Source organism: Sus scrofa, chromosome 6 (assembly GCF_000003025.6).
Source record: "Sus scrofa isolate TJ Tabasco breed Duroc chromosome 6, Sscrofa11.1, whole genome shotgun sequence".
NCBI classification, from domain to species: domain Eukaryota; kingdom Metazoa; phylum Chordata; class Mammalia; order Artiodactyla; family Suidae; genus Sus; species Sus scrofa.
In genome coordinates this window covers 62,181,864-62,203,203 of record NC_010448.4, presented here as the reverse complement: position 1 = coordinate 62,203,203, position 21,340 = coordinate 62,181,864, and the positions used below count along the sequence as shown (strand labels likewise).

Below are 21,340 nucleotides of genomic sequence, written 5' to 3'. Positions count from 1 at the left end.
TGTGGGTGGAAAGTAGGCACATGAAAAGATACTCGTGGAGAAAAGGGAACCCTCCTACACTGGCTGGTGGGAATGTAAGTTGGTACAACCATTATAGAAGAAACTATAGAGTTTCCTTAGAAAAGTAAAAATAGGAATTCCTCTTGTGGCTCAGCAGTAACGAACCTGACTAGAATCCATGAGGCCGTGGTTCAATCCCTAGCCTTGCTCAGAGGGTTAAGGATCCAGCCTTACTGTGAGCTGCGGTATAGGTTGGAGAAGTAGCTTGGATCTGCTGTGGAGGTGGCTTAGGTTGGCAGCTACGGCTTCAATTTTACCCATCCTCAGAACTTCCATATGCCATGGTGTGGACCTAAAAGGAAAAATGAGTTCCCGTCGTGGCACAGTGGTTAATGAATCCAACTAGGAACCCTGAGGTTTCGGATTCAATCTCTTGCCTTGCTCAGTGGGTTAAGGGACCGGCGTTGCCGTGAGCTGTGGTGTAGGTTGCAGACGTGGCTCGGATCCTGCGTTGCTGTGGCTCTGGTGTAGGCCGGTGGCTATGGCTCAAATTAGACCCCTAGCCTGGGAAACTCCATATGCCGTGGAAGCAGCCCTAGAAAAGCAAAAAGACAAAAAAAGAAAAAAAGAAAAAAAAAAAAGAAAAGTAAAAATAGAATTACCATATGAGGTGTTCCCTCATGTTTCAGCGGAAAGGAATTTTACTAGCATCCATGAGGAAGCAGATACAATCCCTGGCATTGCTCAGTGGGTTAAAAATCTGGCATTGCCATGAGCTGAGGTGTAAGTCACAGGCGTGGCTCTGTGTTGCTGTGGCTGTGGCATAGGCTGGCAGCTACAGCTCCGATTAGACCCCTCGCCTGGGAACCTCCATATGCCACGGGTGTGGCCCTAGGGAAAAAAAAGAATTACCATATGATCCAGGAATGCCATCTCTGGGAATATCTCTGGATAAAACAATAATTCAAGAAGAGGAATTCATGAAGTATCCCGCTGTAAAGCAACAGGTTACAGATCTGGCGCTGTGTCTGTTTTGATGTGGGTGTTCTGATGCGGATTTGATCCTCGGTCCAGCACAGTAGGGTAAGGATGTGGCATTGCCACAGCTGAGAAGTGGACTGCTTCTGCAGCTCAGATTGATTCCCAGCATGGGAAATTTGTTATGCCACAGGTACAGCCATGAAAAAAATAAATAAAAAGGTGTTCTGTTGTGGCACAGTGAGTTAAGGATCCAGCATTGTCACTGCAGTGGCTTGGTTTCACTGCTGTAGCTCAGGTTCTATCCTTGGCCCAGGAACAGCCATTTGCTGTATGCTCAGCCAAAAATAAATACATAAATACATACGTAAATAAAATAAAGCAAAAAGATAACATTAGTCCTATGTTTGTAGCACCACCACTCATAATAGCCAAGACATGGAAACAACCCTAATATCCTTTGACAGATGAATGGATTAAAAAGATGTGGTACATATATACAGTGGAATACTAGTCAGCCATAAAAATGAAATACTGCCATTTGCTTCATCGTGGGTGCAACTAGAGATTATCATATACAGTAAAGTAAGTCAGGGAAAATAAATACCATGTGATATCACTTATATGTGGAATCAAAAATATGGACCAAATGATCCTGATATAAAACAGAGACTTAAACACACAGAGAATAGACTTGCGGTTGCCAAGAGGGATGAGCAAAGAGAGGGGGTGGACTTGGAGTTGATGGTCAGCAGATGCAAACTCTATACAGAATGGACAAACAACAATATCCTATTTTACAGCACAGGGAACTAGATCCAATCTCTTGCAATAGACCATGATGGAAAAGACTAAAAGAATCTGTAGGAGTTTCCATTGTGGCTCAGCGGAAACGAATCTGACTAGTATCCAGGAGAACGCAGGTTCAATCCCTGGCCTCTGACAGTAGGTTAAGGATCTAGTGTTGCTGTGAGCTGTGGTGTAGGCCAGCAGCTGCAGCTCTGTTTTGACCCCTAGACTGGGAACCTCCATATGCTGCGGGTGCAGCCCTAAAAAAAACCAGACAGACAAAAAATATTTTTTTTTTAAATAGAAAAAGAAAACATAACAACCAACACTGCAGAAATAGAAAAAATCTTACAGGCATAATATGAACAATTACCTGCCAAAGAAATCAGCAACCTAGAGGAAATGGACAAGTTTCTTGAATCATAGCCCTCCAAACGTAAATCAAATAAATTGGAGTTCCCATTGTGGCTCAGCGGTAATGAATCAGACTAGTATCCATGAGGATTCGGGTTTGATCCCTGGCCTCAGCTAAGGGGGTTAAGGATCTAGCATTGCCGTGAACTGTGGTGTCTGTTGCAGATTCGGCTTGAATCTGCATTGCTGTAGCTATGACGTAGGTCAGAAGCTGTAGTTCTGATTTAACTCCTAGTCTGGGAACTTCCATGTGCTACAGGTGCTGCCCTAAACAGACAAAAAAAAAAAAAAAAATATATATATATATATATATATATTTATTTATATATATATAAATAATGTGAACATAATGTGAACATACTGATCACTAGAAGTGAAATAGAATCTGTAATTTTTTATATTTTTATTTATTTATATATATATATATTTTTTGTATTTTTGTCTTTTTTAGGGCCACACCTGTGGCATATGGAGTTTCCCAGGCTAGGTGTCAAACTGGAGCTACAGCTGCCAGCCTACACCACAGCCACAGCAAGTCTTTCGCCCAGCCAAGTCTTTCGACCTACACCACAGCTCATGGCAACGCTGGATCCTTACCCCACTGAGCAAGGCCGGGGACTGAACCCACAACTTCATGGTTCCTAGTCGGATTCGTTTCTGCTGCACCATGACAGGAACTCCAAAATTTGTAATTTAAAAACTTCCTACCGGAGTTCCTGTCGTGGCACAGTGGTTAACGAGTCTGACTAGGAACCATGAGGTTTCGGGTTTGATCCCTGGCCTTGCTCAGGGGGTTAAGTATCCGGCATTGCCGTGAGCTGTGATGTAGGCTGCAGACGCGGCTCGGATCCCGCATTGCTTTGGCTCTGGCATGGGCCAGTGGCTACAGCTCTGATTAGACCCCTACCCTGGGAACCTCCATATGCGTGCAGCAGGTGCAACTCTAGAAAAGGCAAAAAAATAAATAAAATAAATAAAAAATAAAAAAAAATAAAAACTTCCTACCAACAAAAATCCAAGCCCAGATAGCTTCAGAGGTGAATTTTACCAAACAAAAAAGAACCTATATTAATGCCTCTCAAACTCTTCCAAAAAATTGAATTGGAGAGAATACCCCCAAGGACATCCTATGAAGCCACCAAAACGCTGATATGAAGATAATTAATGATACCACCAAAAGACAAAAGTATAGGCCATTATCTTTAATGAATATAGATGCAAGAATTCTTGACAAAATATTAGCAAAGTGAAGCCAACAATACATGAAATAGATCCCACACTATGATCAAATTGGATTCATGCCAAATTCACACAAGTGGCTCAACATTTGAAAATCAATTTGAGGGGTTCCCATTGTGGCTTAGTGGTTAACGAATCTGACTAGGAACCACGAGGCTGCAGGTTCAATCCTTGGCCTTGCTCAGTGGGTTAAGGACCCGGCGTTGCCGTTAGCTGTGGTGTAGGTCACAGACTCGGCTCGGATCCTGCGTTGCTGCATCTCTGGTGTAGGCCGCAGCAACAGCTCTCATTAGATCCCTAGCCTGGGAACCTCCATATGCATGCAGCAGGTGCAGTCCTAGACCCCACAAAAATCAATTTGATATACCCAATCATCAAAAGACAAGACAAGACTTCCCTTTTCGGCTCAATGGGTTAAGAACCTAAAACAATGTCCATGAGGATGCAGGTTCATTTCCTGGCTGTGATCAATGGGTTCAGGATCCAGCCTTTCCACAAGCTGCAGCCTAAGTCACAGATGAGGCTTGGATCCAGTGTTGCTGTGGCTGTGGTGTAGGCCTGCTGCTGTAGCTCTGATTTGACCCCTAGCCTGGGAACTTCCATATGCTGCAGGTGTGACCATAAAAAAATAAAATAAAAAAGACAAAATGGAGTTCCCTGTTGATGTATCACTTTTGGATTCAGTGCTGTTAGTGCTGTGGCTTAGGTTCAGTCCCAAGGTTGGGAGCTCCAGCATGCTGTGAAAGTGGCCAAAGAAAAAATGGGATTTAAAAAAGACATTGATGGGATTAAAACAAGGGTTTAAAAAAGAAGGGGAGTTCCCATTTTGGCACAGTGGAAACGAATCCAACTAGGAACCATGAGGTTGTGGGTTCGATCCCTGGCCTCGCTCAGTGGGTTGAGGATCTGGCATTGCTGTGATCTGTGGTGTAAGTCACAGATGTGGCTTGGGTCCTGCCTTGCTGTGGCGGTTGGTATAGGCTAGTAGCTATAACTCTGATTCAACCTCTAGCCTGGGAGCTTCCATATACCTCAGGTGCGGCCCTAAAAAGCAAAAACATAAATAAATAAATAAATAAATCAGTTGCATTTTTTTTTACAATAATAATGAAATATCAGATGAGGAATGTAAAAACAAAGAAACTTTTAAAAATTTCACCCCACAAAAATAAAATATTTAGAAATAAACCTGACCAAAGAGGAGAAAGACTTATAAACTGAGAACTATTAAACATTAATATAGGAAATTAAAGATGATTTACATAAATGGGTAGATAGCGTATGCTCTTGGATTAGAAGAAATAATATTGTTAAAATGACCAGAATCCCAAAGTTATCTACACATTTAATGTGACCCCTATCAAATTACCTATGGCATTTTTTCACAGAACTAGAATAAATAATTCGAACATTTACATGGAACAATAAAAGACCCAGAATTGCCAAAGCAATCCTGATGAAAAAGAACAAAGCAGGAAGCATGACTCTCCCAAGACTTCATACAATACTGCATAGCTACAGTAGTGAAAACAGTGTGATAATGTTGCAAAAACAGATATATGGATCAGTGGAAAAGAATATAGGGAGTCCAGAAATAAACCCAGAAACCTACAGTAAAATAATCTTCAACACATGAAGCAAGCATATACAATGGGAAAAAGACAGTCTCTTCAGTAGCGTTGTGTGACCAGTCGTACAGCCACTTGAAAATCAACGAAGTTAGAACACACCCTCTCAACATTCACAAAAATAATCTCAAAATGGCTGAAAAACTTAAACATAAGACATGACACCATAAACTAAAAGAGAGCATAGTCAAACATTCTCTGACATAAAAATCATACCACTGCTTTTGTAGATCATTCTCCCAAGGCAATAGAAATAAAAGCAACACTAAAAAAAGGGGGGGGGGAACCCAGTCAAACTTAAAATCTTTTGTATAGGACAGGAAACCACAAACAAAACAAAATGACAACATACAGAATGGGAGAAAATATTTGAAATGTGATCAACAAAGAGGCTATTATCCAAAATATAGAAAGAGCAGGTCCTTGGTGGCTCAGTGAGTTATGGATCTGCTGTTGTCACTGCTCTGGCATGGGTTTGATCACTGACCTGTGAACTTCCACATGCCTTGGGCATGACCAAAAACAAAAACAACACGAGAACCAAAGCAAAACATAGGAACAGCATATAGGGTTTCCCATTGTGGCTTAGGGGTAAAATATCCAACTAGTATCCATGAGGATACAGGTTTAATCCCTGGCCTTTCTCACTAGGTTAAAAGATCTGGCATTACTGTGAGCTGTGGTATAGGTTGCAGATGTGGCTTGGATCTGGCGTTGATGTAGCTGTGGCATAGGCCAGTGTCTATAGCTCCTTTTTTTTTTTTTTTGTCTTCTATTTAGGGTTGCACCCATGGCTTATGGAGGTTCTCAGGCTAGGGGTTAAGTCAGCGCTACAACCCCCCAGCCTACACCACAGCCACAGCAATGCAGGATCTGAGCCTCGTCTGTAACCTACATCACAACTCAAGGCTACACCAGATTCTTAACCCACTGAGCGAGGCCAGGAATCAAACCTGAAACCTCATGGTTCCTAGTCAGATTGGTTTCCGCTGTGCCACAATGGGAACTCCTCTGATTCAACCCCTAATCTGGGAACTTCCATATGCTGAGGGTGCGTCAAAAAAGAAAGAAAGGGAGGGAGGGAGGAAGGAAGAAAACAGCACAATATAACTCAATTAAAAAAAAAAAACCAAAAAAAACCTCATGGACTTTCTGTGTGACTTGCAGCATAACTCCTTGGCATTGCTTCTACAGTGGCTGTGGCTCGACCCCTGGCTCAGGAACTTCCATATGCCACGGGTGTGGCTACTTGTTTAAAAAAAAAACAGGAGTTCCCGTCGTGGCTCAGTGGTTAACGAATCCAACTAGGAACCATGAGGTTGCGGGTTCAATCCCTGGCCTTTCTCAGTGGGTTAAGGATCCAGCATTGCCCATGAGCTGTGGTGTAGGTTGCAGACACAGCTCAGATCCTGCATTGCTGTGGCTCTGGCATAGGTCAGCAGCTACAGCTCTGATTAGACCCCTAGCCTGGGAACCTCCATATGCCGTGGGAGCGGCCCTAGAAAAGGCAAAAAGACAAACAAAAAACAAAAAACAAAAAAATACTCGGGAGTTCCTGTGTGGCTCTGCAGATTAAGAACCCAACATAGTGTCCATAAGGACGCGCTGGGTTCAATCACTGGTCTTGCTAAGTGGGTTAAGTAAATGGCATTGTTGCAAGCTGTGGTATAGGTCAAAGATTTGGCTGGGATTTGGTTTTGCTGTTACTATGTGGTATAGGCCGCAGCTGCAGTTCCAATTAGACCCCTAGCCTGGGAATTTGCATATGACCCTGGTGTGGCCATAAAAGGAAAAAAGAAAACAAACAAAAAAAAAACTGGGCAAAAGACCTCAAAAGACATTTTCCAAAAGAAGACAGTTATCCAAGAGGCACATGAAAAAATCCTCAATGTCTTAAACTACTAGATAAATGCAAATCAAAACCACAATGATCATTGTGCAACTATAAATGAAAAAAAATTCATTGAGCAAAAAAAAATGCAATGAGCTTTTACCTCACACAGGTCAGAAAAGCTATCATCAGAAAGTCTAGGGCGGTGGGGGGATGCACTGGGGTTGTGGGATGGAAATCCTATAAAATTGGATTGTGATGATCATTGAGCAACCACAAATGTAATAAATTCATTGAAAAAAAAAAAAAAGAAAGTCTACAAATAGGGAGTTCCTGCTATGGTGCAGTGGACTTAGAATCCAACTGCAGAAGCTCTGGTTGCTGTGGAGGTGTGTGTTAGCTCCCTGGCCCTGCACAGTGGTTTAAAAGATCCAGTATTGCCTCAGCTGCAGTATAGGTTGCAGCTGTAGCCCAAATTTGATCCCTGGCCCAGGAACTTCCATATACAGGGTGTTTGGCCATAAAATAATAGATGTAAACCTATGCAATTGTCCACTTATTCTTGTGTGGGTTTTGGTATGCTGTGCCTTTCAAGGAATTCATCCCTTTCATTTTGGTTATCATATTTATGGTCTTATATATTCTCATATACTTCATTATTCTTTTTATGTCCATGATATCTATGGTGCTGTTTTCTCTTTCTGCTTTTTTCTTTTATTTATGTATTTGCTTTTTTTTTTTTTTTTCCCCAGAGCCATACTCGTGGCATATGGAGGTTCCCCGGCTAGGGGTCTAATTGGAGCTGTAGCTGCCGGCCTACGCCACAGCCACAGCAACACCAGATCCGACCTGCGTCTGCGACCTACACCACAGCTCACAGCAACGCTGGATCCTTAACCCACTGAGCGAGGCCAGGGATCAAACCTGTAACCTCATCGTTCCTAGTTGGATTAATTTCCATTGCACCACGACGGGAACTCCTTTCTTTAAATTTTATGGCTGCACCCACCTACAAATAATAAATGCCGCAGAGGATGCACAGAAAATGGAACTGTTGTACACCGTTGGTGGAAATGTTAATTGGTACAGCCACTATGAAAAACAACGTGGAGTTTTTTTTACTCAGCCATAAAATATTACTCTGCCATCAAATGAATGAAACATTGCAATTTGTAGCAATGCAGATGAACCTAGAAAATACTATGCTTAGTGAAATAAGTCAAAGACAGAGAAATACTATAGTCTATCACTTATATTTGGAATCTCAAAAACAGAACAAATGAGTCTGGAGACAAAACAGAAGCAGACACATAGATATAGAAAACCAACTTATAGTTAACAAGTGGGAGGGGAAGGAATCCCCTTGTGCTGCAGCAGATTAAAGATCCAGTGTTGTCACTGCACTGGCCTGGGTTGCTTCGGTTGTGCTGGTTCAGTCCCTGGCCCAGGAACTTCCACATGCCCCAGGCTTGGCCAAAATAAATAAATAAATAAAGAGGAGAAGAAAGGAGGGAGGGACAAATGAGGAGTATAGGATCATCAAATATAAACTACTATACCTAAAATAGGTAAGCAACAACAATGTACTGTATTCACAGGGAATTATAGTCAATAAATTGTAATAACCTATAATGCAGTATAATCCTTAAAAAACTGAATCGTTATACTGTACCTCTGAAATTAACACAATGTTATAAATCACGTATAATAAAAAAATGGTAAAAACCTTAAATTTTATGTTGTATGTGTTTTTGCAATGATTGGGAAAAACCTGAAAATATGTCTTTATGAATGCATAATCTTTTTTTTTTTTTTTGTCTTTTTGGGGCTGCACCTGTGGCATATGGATTTCCAGGACAGAAGTTGAATCAGAGTTGCAGCCACCGGCCTACATCACAACAGGAGCCAAGCCTTGTCTGCAACCTACCCCACTGCTTACCACAATGCTGGATCCTTAATCCACTGATCAAGGCCAGGGATCAAACCTGTGTCCTCATGGATACTAGTCAGATTCATTTCTGCTGAGCCACCAAATGAATTCCAGAATGCAAAGACTTTTTTATTGAAACACTTAATGGAGTTTCTGTGTGGCACAGTGGAATTGAATCTGACTAGGAACCATTAAGGTTTGGGGTTTGATCCCTGGCCTTGCTCAGTGGGTGAAGGATCCAACATTGTGATAAGCTATGGTGTAGGTTGAAGATGCAGCTTGGATCTGGCATTGCTTTGGCTGTGGTGTAGGCTGGGAGCTGTAGCTCCAATTCGACCCCTAGCCTGGGAACCTCCATATGTCATGGGCGCAGTCCTAAAAAGCAAAATAAATAAATAAATAAATAAATAAATAAAAAGAAACACTTTATGTCAAAGCACAGTCTTTCTGAAAAACTAAAGACAGAGTTATCATATGAACCAACAATCCCACTCCTGGCTATGTAACAAGACAAAACTATAATTCAAAAAGATAGAAGTTCCCGTTATGGCTCAATGGTTAACAAATCTGACTAGGGACCATGAGGTTGTGGGGTCGAACCCTGGCCTCACTCAGTGGGTTAAGGATCTGGTGTTGCCATGAGCTGTGGTGTAGGTCACAGACACGGCTTGGATCCAGCATCGCTGTGGCTCTGGCATAGGCTGGTGGCTACAGCTCTGATTAGACCCCTCCATATGCCTTGGGTGTGGCCCTAAAAAGACCAAAAAAAAAAAAAAAGATAATGTACCCCTATATTAATAGCCACATTATTTATGACAGCCAAGACATGGAAACAACCTAAATGTCCATCAACAGATGAATGAACAAAGAAAATGTGAGTTGTAGCTCAGCAGGTTAAGATCCCAAAATAGTGTCCATGAGGATGCGGGTTTGAACGCTGACTTCACTTAGTGGGTTAAACATTCACTTGTGGGTTGCCACAAGCTGCTGTGTAGGTTCAGGTGCAGCTCAGATCTGACATTGCTTTTGTGTGGCCTAGGCTTCAGCTGCATCTCCAATTCGATCCCTAGCTTGGAAAATTCCATATGTTGAAGGTATGATCCTAAAAAGAAAAAGAGACGAATTCAGCAAAGTGGATGAATTTAGAGATTATGCTAAATATGTGAGAAAGAGAAAAGAAAATACCAGATGATGTCACTTATAAGTAGAATCTAAAATATGACACAGGGAGTTCCCATCGTGGCGCAGTGGTTAACAAATCCGACTAGGAACCATGAGGTTGCAAGTTCGATCCCTGCCCTTGCTCAGTGGGTTAACGATCCGGCGTTGCTGTGAGCTGTGGTGTAGGTCGCAGACGCGGCTCAGATCCTGCGTTGCTTTGGTTGTGGTGTAGGCCAGGGACTACAGCTCCGATTAGACCCCTAGCCTGGGAACCTCCATATGCCACGGGAGCGGCCCAAAGAAATGGCAAAAAGACCAAAAAAATTTTTTTAAATAAAAAATAAATAAATAAAAAAATAAAATATGACACAGGAGTTCCCGACGTGGCTCTGTGGTTAACGAAACCAACTAGGAACCATGAGGTTGCGGGTTCAATCCCTGGCCTCGCTCAATAGGTTGGGGATCTGGCACTGCCGTGAGCTGCGGTGTAGGTCACAGATGCGGCTCAGATCCTGCGTTACTGTGGTTGTGGTGTAGGCCAGGGACTACAGCTGTGATTAGATCCCCTAGCCTGGGAACCTCCATATGCTGCAGGAGCCGCCCTAGAAAAGGCAAAAAGACAAAATAAAATAAAATAAAATATGACACAACTGAACTTAAAAAACAGACTCACCGACAGAGAACAGACTTTTGGTTGCCAAGGATGAATGGGTGGGGAGGGATGGATTGGGAATTTGGGGTTAGTGGTGCGACCAAGAAGGGTGGGGTAGCACTGGATGTAGGAGACAGCTGGAGGCGGTGGCAACCTGTGGTTTAGGAAACACCCCCTAACTTAGACCCCTTCCTCATGCCACAGGCTGTGTCCCCTAAACTGGCTCAGGCGTCAGAGTCCTGACTTGACCCAGTACACGAAATCCGGAATGTTAGCCTCAAAGGTGAGTCCTGCCTTTTTGGCCCTCACTTCAGTCCAGAAGTGCACTTCTGGGCAAGGCCAACGAGACCCTCTGCTCCTGGCCCCCTTGAGTCCTCCTTCCTTGGTGCAGAGGACACTCTGAGAAGAGAAGGAAAGAAAAGGTTTGTGGAGCGGTTTCGGGGTGTCGGAATTCAGCGTCCTTTCCAACACTCTGCATTCCTGCCAGGACCTTTGTGCGGGTCCCCAGGACAGGAAGGAGCCCAGAAGGTATGGCCTTCCCCATCTCCTGTATTCCTCCAGCACTGTGGCCTTGAGACACCCTCTCTACTTCTGCCCTCAGCCATGGGGACTGATCTTTTCCGGAAGAGGTGAGAGCATGGAGGAGGTCAAAATGTGGCAAGAACAGCACAGAACAAACCCTGGGGACCTGTGAGCAGTTTCCTTGCTCTGGAGGGGGTTTCCTGTCAGGCTGAGGAGCCAGGGGTTGCCCAGAGCATAACTCTGTTGTGTTATATAGACAAGGGATGATAATGTAGGCCACAAAGGAAGACAGTTTTTAGGTGTACAAGCAGTCCCAGTAAGGAGCTATCAGGTGGAAGACGAGGAATTTGACTGAGCTTGTGCAAAACACATACTTAGGTGATTGACAGAGACATCAATGTTTTAATGGACAGGGGACCTAACACATCCAGAGTAAGGTCCTGGAGATACACTCCATCTGAGTAGGCAGACAGCAGGCACCATGTAGCAGCAGTCTTCCCTATTGGGGAAGAGAGGAAGGTTACCTGCTTTAGACGAATTTCAGGATGGATCACTGGTTATCAGGGAAATGAGCACAGGGAACATGCTCCTTACAATTGATAGTTGATAACTATCAAAGTGAAGAATTTCTGATCTAAATACTAGAATAATCACTAGCTGGGGCTGAGGCAAGTATCTAGGCATTTACCTATTAGGCTTTATTATTAAGAGGGAAGTTCAGCCATGTGAGTAGAGCACAGGTGAATCAGATTGGTAGGGCAGGGGACATAGAGAGAGTCAAGAAAATAGCCATCATGGGTGACCTGATCATACATCAGTGTTTCTCACTCAGTTGGGCACAATCACCTACTGTACAAGCAGGAGACCCCTTTCTTTTCTTTTCTTTTTTTTAATTTTGATTTTTAGCATATGGAGGTTGCCAGGCTAGGGGTCTAATCAGAGATACAGCTGCTGGCTTACACTACAACCACAGCCACAGCCAACTCAGACCCAAGCCTTGTTTGTGACCTACACCACGGCAATACTAGGTCCTTAATTCACTGAGCGAGGCCAGGAATCAAACCCACAACCAAATGGTTCCTAGTCGGCTTCGTTTCCACTGGGCCACGACTGGAACTCCTGAAGGCCCTTTCCTTGAGGGAACATAAGTAGCCCTGTTCCTATTGTCCAGCTGCTACAGTGTTGCCTGTAATGGTGCCTGTATCTCTTTTCCATATTACCAGTATCAGACATGTTTCTTTTCTCCTCCCTGATCACAGCTTACAAAATGTCTTTAACATTTCAGGCTGCAAGCATTTTGAGAGCAATAGGATGTTTATTTGCTTCCACTTACCAGCGGATGTCAACGTGAGTTGGCTTATAGGAGTCTGAGATAATATCCAGTGTAACACTTCAGTAATCGTTACTACCAAAGACTCTTAAATGTTATTAACACTCTTGTGAAACTGTCCCCGGCGCTATTAAGAAGGATGGAACTCCAGTCCAGCCCTTGAAGTCTTTCCTAGGGCTCCCAGCCTGATGATTGGCTCTTTTCCAGGCGATTCAGGTGCAGGGGAAACCTTCCCTGAGGGCTTTGCACTACATTACCCGGAACAACTTGCGCTAAGAGACAGAAACAGTCATCCAATGAAAATCCAGAAAAGGCGCGTTTCCGGAAGGGAGAACCCGCTGTAGAGAGACTTCCGTCTCATGGCGGCCATTTTGGTTGATGTTGCGTCTGTAGAGCTGGTGCGAAGCTAGTCTGTGCGGCGTTGGGAGCGAGGTGTCGGGCTTCGAAGGAGGAGGAGGAGGCTCTGCGCGCACCGCCCAGGGCGGGCCTGCGGGTCTGGACACCGCCGCCTGCGGGGAGTCTCGGTGCCGCGTCCCGCCCGGTCGCTGGGCTGTGGTCGGTCCGCTCCGGCCGGAGGCGCCGACGGCGGCGGCCGCGCCGAGGGACCCGGCCGAGGTAAGCGCTGCGGGCCCCGGGTGGTGCCCTGCCCGTTTCCCCAGCCGACTAGGAGGGGCCCGAGGGAGCGGCGCCTGGGCGCCTGGTCCCGGACCGGGAGGCCCGCAGGGGTGGTCTCCGGGTTTCCGACGCTCAGGGTCACGTGGAGTGGGGGAGGCGTGGAGATGCCAGTGAGTCGGGACCTCGGGGGAGGCCGGAGTCCGCCTCGTTTCTGCAAGGAAGGGGGTTTGAGGCCGGGCTGACCCTGGAGCGGCGGACGAGTGGTTGTCACTTCTTAGGGCCCTGGGAGCCTGGAGGGTTTTGGATACTATTCAGGTTTGTTTCCACTGAGCCACAGCAGGAACTCCAAGGTCCGTATTTTTGCAGTCAGCCTGGTAGACTGATGGCAAGTCTTGCTTGCTCTCCTTTTGACCAGGTGACTGTAAATAAATGCTTGTTACTCCATTCCTGTACCTGACATTTATTTGTGCCTGACACTGTGCAAAATGCTGTTGTCACTGACATGGTCACTGCTAAAGCAGACCGTAAACTGTTCTTGCAAGACCTTTTTCTACGGTTACAATTTCTTTACATCCAGGACAACATCTGTAATTTTCTGTTTTTGATATTAGTCGTCTTAATGGGCATCAAATCGTGTATTTTTACTGTTGCGATTGTATTTCTCTAATGTTGTACTTCTTGGCCATTTGCCAGTATCTTTTTTTTTTTTTTTTTTTTTTAGGGCCACATCTGTGTCTTGTGGAGGTTCCCAGGCTAGGGGTCCAGTCAGAGCTGTAGCGCTGGCCTACACCAGAGCCACAGCAACACAGGATCCAGGGCGTCTCTATGACCTACACCACAGCTCAGGGCAACGCTGGACCCACTGAGCGAGGCCAGGGATTGGACCCATGCTACGGCAGTGACAATGCCGGATCCTTAACCTGCTGAGCCACCAGGGAGCTCTATAAGTCTGTTTTGTGCCAGTATCATACTGTTTTTGTTTGTGTTTTAATTGCTGCACCTGGGGCACATGAAAGATCCAGACCAGGGATTGAATCAGAGCCACAGCCTTGACCTATGCCAGAGCCGTAGCAATGCCAGATCCTTAACCCACTGTCTGGGCTGGGGATCAAACCTGCACCTCTTCAGTACCCCCAGCCACTGCATTCAGATTCTTAAGCCATTGAACCATGGCAGGCACTCCACTCCCAGATGGTTTTTAAATTTATGATCCTAGATGTCATGTCATTGAATGTGTGGGTTTAATTTTGGGCTTTCTTTTTTTCTTTCTTTTTTGGGCTGTACCCACAGCATGGACGTTCCCAAGCTAGGGGTCTAATTGACGCTATGGCTGCTGTCCTATACCACAGCAACTTAGGATCTAAGCTGCGTCTGTAATCTAAACCACAGCTCATGATAACGCTGGATCCTTAATCTACTGAGCAAGGCCAGATCAAACCCGCAACTTGATTGTTCCTAGTCAGATTCATTTCTGCTGTGCCATGATGGGAACTCCCTATTTCTGGGCTTTCTATCCTGTCCCATTGATCTATATTTCTGTTTCTGTGCCAGTTCTATACTTTTTTGATGTCTTCATAATATAATCTGAATTCAGGGAGTCTGATTCCTCTGGCTCCATTTTTCATTCTCAGAATTTCTTTGGCTCTTAGGGTCGTTTGTGTTTCCATACAAATTTAAACATTTTTTTCTATTTCTGTGAAAAAATGCTATTGCTGATTTGATAGAGATTGAGTTCAATCTGTCGATTTCCTTGGATAGTGTAGTCATTTTGACAATTTTCACTATTCCAATTTGAGAACATATATATATATATATATATATATATATATATATATTTTTTTTTTTTTTTTTTTTTTTTTTTTGCCATTTTTAGGCCGCTCCCACGGCATACGGAGGTTCCCAGGCTAGGGGTCTAATGGCACCTGTAGCCACCGGCCTACGCTGTAGGCTGGTGTACAGATGGCCATACAGATGGCCAGAAAACATGGAAAGATGTTCAAGATCACTAATTTAGAGAAATGCACATCAAAACTACTATGAGGTACCACTCAGAATGGCCATCATCTAAAAGTCTACAAACAATAAATGCTGGAGAGAGTGTGCAGAAATGTACACTGTTGTTAGAAATGTACACTATTGTTAGAAATGTACATTGGTGCAACCACTGTGGAAAACAGTATGGAGATGCCTCACAAAACTAAAAATTGAATTACTGTTTGATTTAGCAGTCCCACTACTGGGCATCTATACAGAGAAAACCATGACTTGAAAAGATGTAGTGTTCACTTCTGCACTATATATAATAGCTAAGACATAGAGTCAACCTAAATGCTCTTCAACAGAGCAGTGGATAAACAAGATGTGGTACACACACACAGTGGAATATTACTCAGCCATTAAAAGGAAACAAATAACGACATTTGCAGCAACATGGATGGACCTAGAAATTATGCTAAGTGAAGTTAGACAGTGAGACACCAAAGTCATATGCTATCACTTATATGTGGAATCTTAAAAAAGTATGCAGTTAACTTCTTTGCAGAACAGGTACTGACTCACAGACTTTGAAAAACTTAGGGTTTCCAAAGGAGTTGGGGAGGATGGACTGGGGGTTTGGGATGGAAGTACTATAAAATTGGTTTTTGGTGATCATTGTACAACTATAAATGTAATAAAATTCATTGAATTAAAAAAATAACATGATACTTCTTTCATTTAATTATTGTATTATAGTTCTCAGTACAGGTCTTTTTCCTCCTTAGATAGGTTTATTTTTAGATACTTTATTCTTTTTGTTGCATTGGTAAATGAAATAGCTTCTTTAATTTCTTATGCATATTGGTCATTTGTGTATCTTTTTTGTTCTTTTAGCTCCACACCCAGCGACACTCTGCTACTTCCCATTTTTAGTCTGACTGCAGCCTGGGATTAAAATTCCCTACCACTTCTCTAAACCACTTAATCTGATGTGATCTTCACATTATTTTCCCCATAGCACTGACTGACATTGTTTATGTCCTCAGATACACAAGTATCCTTTAATAGTCTTTGAACACCATCTAGCATTCAGATTTTCTGGGGCCTAAACCTACACTTTTGAACAGTATCACAAGTCACCAGTAGATGTGGCCCTGGTCAAAACTATTGACAGAGGAGTGATTTATGAAAAAACCTTTTTTGTTGGGCTACATCTGGTCCATGTGTCTATCGCTTGGTGAGAGTAGAGCTGCTTCCTAAGTTTGACCTCAACTCCATTTCCGGAACACAGTGCTATGGACTGGTTCTTTCATGTGTTTGATGTACAGTTGTGAGGTGTCACTCCAACCCAATAAAGTCCACATGTAGTTAACCAGCATTTCTTTGTTTTCAGTTTCTTGGCATGGAAACGAGGATGAAGAGACACCTTCTGAATAGGGCATATTTGCACAAGGAATGTCACAGATGAGGAACCTCAGGGAAGTTTTGTCTCCTAAGAAGGCCCAGCCCTGCAAGATGTATGTCCCAGTGTTGAGAGACATTTTGTGCTTGGTTGAACAGCAGGGAACAAATAGGGAGCAGAAGGCATACACATGCAGGGCATGTGGGAAACAGTTCTGTTTCACAGCAACCTTCAAGAGCTCCAGAAGCACCAAATTAGAGAAACCCTTCATGTGTGATGTTGAGAGACCCTCTTTTTTTTTTTTTTTTTTTTTTGTGCCTTTTTGCCTTTTCTAGGGCTGCTCTTGAGGCATATGGCGATTCCCAGGCTAGGGGTCTAATCAGAGCCGTAGCCACTGGCCTATGCCAGAACCACAGCAATGCAGGATCCGAGCCGCGTCTGCAACCTACACCACAGCTCACGGCAACGCCGGATCCTCAACCCACTGAGCAAGGGTAGGGATCGAACCTGCAACCTCATGGTTTCTAGTTGGATTCATTAACCACTGTGCCACGACTGGAACTCCGAGAGACCCTCATTTTTGAAGAGGTGCACAGCCCATGGATCAAGGAATCTTATCTACCTCCACAGAGATTGGGAACAGCTTTGTAGCCAACATGGGACTTCAGGAAGAGGCCACTAATACCAGGAAGAAACAAAACGACTGTAAGGACATTGAAGCTGGTTTTCACAGTGGAAAATGTCGTCACAGCTCTGAAGAAGGCAGTGTCTTCTGCCACACATAGATACTTGTTCAGGATGAGTTTTCACTGGGGAAGAGTTTTGTGGGTGAAGCAAATGTGGGAAAGCCTGCAAACATGTAACCTTATTCAGCATGAGAAAGTTAATACACTGCAAAAAGTCCTGTTCAGCGCAGCCAATGTGAAAAGTTTTTTACCTGCAAATCCAATTTCCTTGCACATCAGTGCAAACTGGAGAAGAGTCCTATGAGTGCAGTGAATGTGGGAAATCTTACTTATACCAGTAAATCCTATCTCTTTGTTCATCAGAGAGTACACACTGGAGAAAGGCTGTATGAGTGCCATGAATGTGGGAAATTGTTTATCCACAGCCAGTATCTCAGGGCCCACAAGAAAATTTACACTGGGGAAAAGCCTTAATGACTGCAATAAATGTGGGAAATCGTTCCTACTAGGTGGATACTTCATAATCATGAGAGTTCACACTGGGGAAAGACCTTTTGAGTGCCATGAATGTGGGAACTTAGCTGCTGAAATGAAAAGCTCAGTTCCCATCAGAAACTTCACAGTGGATAAATGCCTTATGAGTGCAATAAATGTGGGAAATCTTTTTTTTATTTGTTTTTTGTCTTTTCTAGGGCCACTCACATGGCATGTGGAGTATCCCAGGGTAGGGGTCTAATCGGAGCTGTAGACGCCAGCCTACTCCACAGCTACAGCAATGTGGGATCCAGGCTGCGTCTGCGATCTACACCACAGCTCACAGCAACGTCGGATCCTTAACCCATTGAGCAAGGCCAGTGATCGAACCCGCAACCTCATGGTTCCTAGTCGGATTTGTTAACCACTGAGCCACAATGGGAAATCCGGAAATCTTTTTTTTTTTTTAATTACTCAATGAATTTTATTACATTTATAGTTGTACAATAATCATCACAACCAAATTTTATAGCAGTTCCATCCCAAACCTTCAGTGCATCCCCTTGCCCCCCAACCTGTCTCATTGGGAAACCATAAGGTTTTCAAAGTCTGTGAGTCAGTATCTGTTCTGCAAAGAAGTTCATTGTGTCCCTTTTTTAGATTCTACATGTAAGTGATATAGCATTTGATGTTGGTGTCTCATTGACTGACTGACTTCACTTAGCATGATCATTTCTAGGTCCATCAATGTTGCTGCAAATTCACAGGTTTTTTGAGATGTAATTCATATACTATAAATCATATACTATATGATTCGTTTATCCAAAGTGCACAGTTCACTGGTTTTTAGTATATTCACAAAGGTGTGTAACCATCACCACCATGTAATTCCAAAACATTTTCGTCAGTCCAAGATCAGACCCACACCACAGGCCACAGCAATACCAGATCCTTAAACCACTGTGCAAGGCCAGGGATCAAACCTGTGTGCTGATGGATACCAGTCAGGTTTGTTACTGCTGAGCCACAATGGGAAATTCTTTTTTTTTAATTTATTTATTTTTTTAGGGTTGAACCTGAGGCATATGGAGGTTTGCAGGCTAGGGGTCAAACTGGAGGTGTAGCTGCTGGCCTATACCACAGCCACAGCAACACAGGATCTGAGCCTCTTCTGCAACCTATACCACAGCTCATGGCAACCTTGAATCCTTAACCCAATGAGCAAGGCCAGGGATCAAACCTGTGGCCTCATGGATACTAGTTGGGTTCCTTAATCACTGAGCCATGATGGGAACTCTCCATATTGCACATTTGTAATGACTTTTCTTTTTCAAATATCAATATTATTATCATTTTTTATTTTTTAGGGCCGCACCTGCTGCATATAGAAATTCCCAGGCTAGGGGTCAAGTCGGAGCTGTAGCCGCTGGCCTACACCATAGCCACAGCAATGTAAGATCTGAGCCCTGTCTGCAACCTACACCACAGCTCGTGGCAACGCCAGATCCTTAACCCACTGAGCAAGGCCAGGGATCAAACCTGCATCCTCTTGGACGCTATAGTCAGATTTGTTTCCTCTGAGCCACAATGGGAACTCCTCGAATATTATTTTTCTTAAAGTATCACTGATTTACTGTGTGCCGATTTCTGCTGTACAGCACAGCGGTTCAGTTATACATATGTACATATATATGTACATACATGTGCATTCTTTTTTTTTTATCATGGTATGTTAAGGAGACTGGATGTAATTCCCTTGGGTATACACTAGGACCTTGCTTCTCCGTTCTAAAATGTAATAGTTTGCATGGTAATAACTAGTTTCCAAATATACATATAAGTGCAATGACTGAGTTGGATCCTTCCCCAGTATTACATTTATTTATTTTTTTAGACTTAAATTATTTTTATTAATATGTTACTTAAATTTGTACAAAAAACAGATATTAAACCATTTTCTTTTAGTGCTTACATAAGACTAAAACACATTTATGATTTAAACACCATGAAAGGTCACAAAACCAGTAAAGTTAGAATTAGTAATATTAGTGAAATATGATATATTGTTTGCTCATTTATTTTTGTGTATCATCATGTACTTTGTGCTTTTTAATTTATGATCCTAGATACCACGTTGAGTGCATAACTTCCTAGAATCCATTTCTAAAGTAAATGAACACTTTCATAACTCCAGTAACTATTGAACATGAAAGTATTGTTTTTTAAAAAATACTTTTTTTTTTTTAATTATAGCTGGTTTACAGTGTTCTGTCAGTTTTCTACTGTACAGCATGGTGACCCAGTTACACATACAAGTATGCATTCTTTCTCATTATCATGCTCCATCATAAGTGGCTAGACATAATTCCCAGTGCTATACAGCAGGATCTCATTGCTTATCCATTCCAAAGGCAATGGTCTGCATCTATTAACACCAGGTTCCCAATCCATCCCACTCATTCTCCCTCCGCTTTGACAACCACAAGTCTATTCTCCAGGTCCATGATTTTCTTCTCTTGGAAAGGCTCATTTGTTTCATGTATTAGGTGCCAGGTATAAGTGGTATCATATAATATTTGTCTTTCTTTCTGATATATATTTATTTCTTTGATTTCATTCATCAGAGTTGTGTAGTTTTCATCATGTAGATCTTGTACATGTCTTGGTAGAGTTATAACTGAGTGGTTTTTTTTTGTTTTTTTGTTTTTTGTTTTTTGTTTTTTGTCTTTTTGCTATTTCTTTGGGCCGTTCCCATGGCATATGGAGGTTCCCAGGCTAGGGGTCGAATCGGAGCTGTAGCCACCGGCCTACTCCAGAGCCACAGCAACGCGGGATCCGAGCCGTGTCTGCAACCTACGCCACAGCTCACGGCAACACCAGATCGTTAACCCACTGAGCAAGGGCAGGGACCGAACCCGCAACCTTGTGGTTCCTAGTCGGATTCGTTAACCACTGTGCCACGACGGGAACTCCAAACTGAGTATTTATTTAACTGAGTATTTGTTTCTCTTTTTTTGTGTGTGGGGGGTACTATTATACATGATACTGTGTTTTTAATTTCAGTTTCACTTGTTCGTCTGGTTTATAGGAAAGTGATGACCTTTTCTATATTAACCATGTATCCTAAAGTCTTGTTGTAATGCTTCTTATTTTCAGGATTTTATTTTTATTTGGTCTACTTTTGTTTGTTTTCCATAGCTGTTTTATTCCTTCCTTTCTGATCAGTATACCTTTTCTATAACCTTCTCTTATTGCATTAGCTATGAATTCTAGTATAAATTGAAAGGGAGTTTTAAGAGGGATTATCCTTGCCTTCTTCATAGTAGTCTGAAATTTCTAGTTTATTTCTAGTAGTTATGTTGATAACTATAGGGTTTTATTTAGATCATCAAGTTGAAGTCTTTCTGTGTTTAGAATACTAGGAGATGGAGCCTTCTATCATGAATGGATTTGCATATTTTCAGACCCTTTTTCTGCCCTGTTGATGAGATCATGTGTTTTTTAAGGTGTTGATGATGTGGATTCATTTCCACTGGCCATAGTGGGAACTCCTGTTTTGCCTCTTTTTTTTTTTTTTTTTTTTTTTTTTTTGTCTTTTTGCCATTTCTTGGGCCGCTCCCGTGGCATATGGAGGTTCCCGGGCTAGGGGTCGAATCGGAGCTGCAGCTGCCAGCCTGCGCCAGAGCCACAGCAACGCAGGATCTGAGCTGCG

General features: G+C 43.1%; 1 long non-coding RNA gene across 1 annotated transcript; it reads left to right on the top strand.

Annotated features, from left to right (window-relative positions):
• On the top strand, positions 12,209-17,818 carry LOC102165933. The gene is made up of 2 exons (XR_303906.3): positions 12,209-13,089; positions 16,460-17,818. It is a non-coding gene; the product is annotated as an uncharacterized LOC102165933 (long non-coding RNA).